Raw genomic sequence first — 4,873 nt, 5'->3', positions numbered from 1 at the left:
AGCCCAGGAGTTGGAGGTTGCTGTGAGCGTGATGCCATGGCACTCTACCCAGGGGGATAGCTTGAGGCTCTGTCTCAAAAAAAAAAAAAAAATCTTTATAGCAAAGGAAGCAAGAAGATAATCAAAATGGTATACTACAAAAAAAAAATCAATAAAATGCAAAAGATAGCAGTAATGGTGGAAACAAGGAACAAAAATATAAAACATACAAAATTAATGATGAAATGGAAGAAGTAAGCCCTTCCTTTTCAGTAATTAAATGTAAATGTATTAAGCTCTTTAGTCAAAAGGTAGAGGGAGAGTGGCACAATAAATTTTTAAAAAATGATCCAACTGTATTCTATCCACAAGAGTTTTATTTTGTTTATATATTTTTTTTGGCCGGGGCTGAGTTTGAACCCGCCACCTCTGGCATATAGAGCCGGCAACCTGCCCTTTTGAGCCACAGGCACTGCCCCTTGTTTGTATTTTTTAAGATGGATTGCTTTATTTTCTTTTTTTAAAATTGGTTTATTTTCTGACTGGCAGCTCTTTAATGTTATTACAAAAGATGTAATTTCATTTACCATAAAAATTTTTTAAAAAATCCTTCTCAAGTAGTTTCCTTACTGAAAGACTACCATAATGAGGCACACAGAGGAAAAGCAACCAAGATTGAGGAAAATACAATAGTGCATTTAATTTATTACTTACACTAACATATAATGCCAGAATGATAATTATAATGTGACCTGAGATACAGGAATATAAAAGAATGAAAAGTTGAAGAAGACAAATTTCCAGCTTAGACTTTTTTCTTTCTTTTTTTTTTTTTTTTGAGACAGAGTCTCACTATGTTGCCTTCAGTACAGTGCTGTGATATCACAGCTCACAGCAACCTCAAACTCTCAGGTTTAACCGATTCTCTTGCCTCAGCCTCCCAAATATCTGGGACCTCAGGTGCCCACCACAATGCCTGGCTATTTTTTTGTTGCAGTTGTCATTGTTGTTCAGCTGGCCCTGGGCCAGGTTCGAACCCACCAGTCATAGTGTATGTCCCTGGCGCTTATAACCACTGTGCTATGGGCACCGAGCCACCAGCTTAGACTTTTAACTGTAATTTTGGTAACGTTCTCTTGTGTTGTTTTACTTTCTAACAGATTCCACATTTCCTAATGTGTATGTGTGTATGCCAACTGTGTTATATTTGACAATGGACTCACTTTAGATCCAAAGACACAAATAAGTTGAATATGAAAGAATAGAAAAAGATATTGCATGCAAATAGTAACCAAAAGAGATCTGGTGTAGCTATACTCATATCAGACAAAATAATCTTTTTCTTTTCCTCATTAAACTTTGTTTTTATGGGTCTAAAAATTCTATGACAGATTTTTGATAGCTTCCATTAAAAAGTACTGATCATGCCTGTAATCCTAGCAGTCTGGGAGGCCAAGGTTGGTGGATTGCTTGAGCACACAAGTTCAAAACCAGCCTGAGCATGAGCGAGATCCTGTCTCTACTAAAATTAGAACACTAACTAGGTGGGTTGGTGCACGCCTATATTCCCAGCTACTTGGGAGACTGAGGCAAGAGGATTGCTCAAGCTCAAGAGAGTTTGAGGTTGCTGTGAACTGTGATGATGTGAGGCACAGTACTCTACCCAGGGCAACAGAGTAAAACCCTGACTCAGGAAAAAAAAAAAAAGTACTGTTTTTAGGCTAGGCATGGTGGCTCATGCCTGTAATCCTAGCACTCTGGGAGGCCAAGGTGGGCAGATTTCTTGAGCTCAGTAGTTTGAGACCAGCCTGAGCAAGAGCAAGACCTCATCTCTACTAAAAATAGAAAAACTAGCTGGGCATTGTGGCAGGCACCTGTAGTTCCAGCTACTTGGGAGGTTGAGGCAGGGGGGTCGCTCGAACCCAGGAGTCTGAGGTTGCTGTGAGCTATGATACCACCACAGCACTCTACCCAGGGTGACAGAATGGTACTCTGTCTCAAAAAAAGAAAGCAAAGTACTGATTTAAAAAATTAATAACTTAAAACCACTGCACAAAAAGAAACAAATAGTCGGCACAACATTCTCCTTTCCTTCTGAAAGTTTTATGATGTATTGTTGTCATTGACCAGTCTTTTACTATTAAACTTAAATTGCCAATTGAAACAAACAGTTCTGAGGGTGTTCTTCTACCACTGATTAAAGCTGAGGTGGCAGGTATTAGAGATAATGTTCATTTACCTTCTGAGCTTTCTGGGCAGACTTGGTGACCTTGCCAGCTCCAGCAGCCTTCTTGTCCACTGCTTTGATGACACCCACAGTAACTGTCTCATCTCACAACCAGCAAAATGACCCAGAGGAGGATAGTCTGAGAAACTCTGAATACATGTGGGTTTGCCAGGAACCATACTAACGATGGCAGTATCAGCAGATTTCAAGAATTTAGGGCCATCTTCCAGCTTCTTACCAGAGCAGCAATCAATCTTTTCTTTTAGCTCAGCAAACTTGCAGGCAATGTAAGCCAGGTGACAATCCCATACAGGAGCGTAGCCAGCACTAATTTGGCCTGTATGGTTCAGGATAATCACCTGAGCATTGAAGTCAGCTGCTTCCATTGGTGAGTCATTTTTGCTGTCACCAGCAGCGTTGCCACAACTAACATGTTTGACAGACACATTCTTGACATTGAAGCCCATATTGTCCCCGGGGAGAGCTTCACTCAAAGTCACATGGTGCATTTAACAGACTTTACTTCAGTTGTAACATTACCTGCAGCAAAGGTGACCACCATGCCTGTTTGAGAGCACCAGTCTCCACTCAGCCCACAGGGACAGTTCCAATGCCACCAATTTTGAAGACATCCTGGAGAGGCAGATGTAGGGGCTTGTCAGTTGGACAAGTCAGTGGCATAATGCAATCCAGAGCTTCAAGCAGGGTGGTTCCACTGCCATTGCCATCTTTCTGGGTGACTTTCTATCCCTTGAGCCAAGGCACATTAGCACTTGGCTCCAACATTGTTGTCACCATTCCAGCCAGAAATTGGCACAAATGCTACTGTGTCAAGGTTGGTTGAGGTCAATTTTCTTTTCTTTTCTTTCTTTCTTTTTTTTTTTTTGGAGACAGAGTCTCACTTTGTTGCCATGGGTAGAGTGCTATCATATCACAGCTCACAGCAACTTCAAACTCTTGGGCTCAAGTGATCCTCTTGCCTCAGCCTCCTGACTAGCTAAGACTACAGGTGCCTGCCCAACGCCTGGCTGTTGTTTTTTTTTTTTTTTTTACAGACAGGGTCCTGCTCTTGTTCAGGCTGGTCTCAAACTTTTGAGCTCAAGCAATCCACCCGCCTGGGCCTCCCAGAGTGCTAGGATTATAGGCGTGAGCCACCATGCTGGGCTGGAATCCATTGTGTTAATACCAGTGATTAGTTATTTTACACCCAGTGTGTAAGCCAGAAGGGCATACTCATGGGTCTGCCCATTCTTTGAGATGCCAGCTTCAAATTTGTCAGCATTAGCAGCAACAATCAGAACAGCACAGTCAATCCGAAACGTGCTTGTAATCATGTTTTTGATAAAGTCTCTGTGCTGTGGTGCATCATTGATAATCACCCAGTATTTGCTGGTTTCAAATTTCACCTCAGCGTGCTCAGCTTTTAATCTATCCAATACCCAGGCATACTTGAAGGAGCCCTTTCCCATCACAGCAGCCTCCTTCTCAAACTTTTCAATGGATTTAATGCCACCATATTTGTATATCAGACACCCAGTAGTGGTAGATTTGCCTGAATCTACATGTCCAATGAAGATAATGTTGATGTGATTCTTTTTTTTTTTCCTCAAGACACAGTCTCCCTCCATCACCCTGGGTAGAGTGCTGTGGTGTTATCATACCTTACTGCAAGCCAAAACTCTTAGACTTGTTGATCCTCTTACCTCTGCCTTCTGAGTAGCTGGGACTATAGACACCTACCACCATGCCTGGCTAGTTTTTCTATTTTTAGTAGCGGTGGGGTCTCAGTCTTGCTCAGGCTGGTCTTGAATTCCTGAGCTCAAGAAATCTACCTGCCTCAGCCTACCAGAGTGCTAGGATTACTGGCATGAGCCACAGTACCCGACTCCTTTCCCATTTTGGATTTTATGGGTGGTTTTCATAACATCTGTCTTCTGCAGCAAAACTATTGAAAAAACAAAAAGTCAGATAGGGCAACGCCTGTGGTTCAGCAGGTAGGGTGCCAGTCCCATATACCAACGGTGGCGGGTTCAAACCCGGTCCTAGCCAAACTGCAACAAAAAAATAGCCAGGCGTTGTGGTAGGCACCTGTAGTCCCAGCTACTTGGGAGGCTAAGGCAAGAGAATCGTCTAAGTCCAGGAGTTGGAGGTTGCTGTGAGCTGTGACAGCGAAGCACTCTACTGAGGGCAATAAAGTGAGACTCTGCCTCTTAAAAAAAAAAAAAAGTAAGACAAAATAATCTTTAAGCAAAATATTACAAGAGATAGAAAAGGTCATTACATATTGATAATGATATCAATTTATCAAGAAGCTATAACTGTTATAAGCCTGGGCGGCACCTGTGGCTCAAAGAAGTAGGGCGCCAGCCCCATACGCTGGAGGTGGTGGGTTCAAACCCAGCCCTGGCCAAAAATTGCAAAATAAATGAATAAATAAATAAGCCTGGCACAGTGGCTCATGCCTATAGTCCCATCTACTTGGAGGCTGAGGCAGGTGGGTCACTTGAGCCTAGGAGTTCAAGGCCAACCTGGACAACATAGTATAAGACCCCCATCTTCTAAAAAAAATGTATATAAACACAAACACACACACCTCCGCAAACAGCAGAGCCCAAAACTATATGATGCAAACATTTGCAGAATTAAAAGGAGAATTCTACAATAATA

General features: G+C 42.2%; 1 protein-coding gene and 1 pseudogene across 2 annotated transcripts in view; one reads left to right on the top strand and one right to left on the bottom strand.

Annotated features, from left to right (window-relative positions):
• Window positions 1-4,873, top strand: part of PPIP5K1 (diphosphoinositol pentakisphosphate kinase 1) — a 59,441-nt gene that overhangs the window by 37,155 nt on the left and 17,413 nt on the right. The gene's annotated exons all lie outside the window — the stretch shown is intronic.
• LOC111725920 overlaps window positions 2,198-4,873 on the bottom strand; it is a 6,647-nt pseudogene continuing 3,971 nt past the window's right edge.

This window comes from Otolemur garnettii, unplaced genomic scaffold (genome assembly GCF_000181295.1).
Source record: "Otolemur garnettii isolate 467f Iridium unplaced genomic scaffold, OtoGar3 scaffold00050, whole genome shotgun sequence".
NCBI classification, from domain to species: domain Eukaryota; kingdom Metazoa; phylum Chordata; class Mammalia; order Primates; family Galagidae; genus Otolemur; species Otolemur garnettii.
This window is presented reverse-complemented; position numbering and strand designations above follow the sequence as displayed.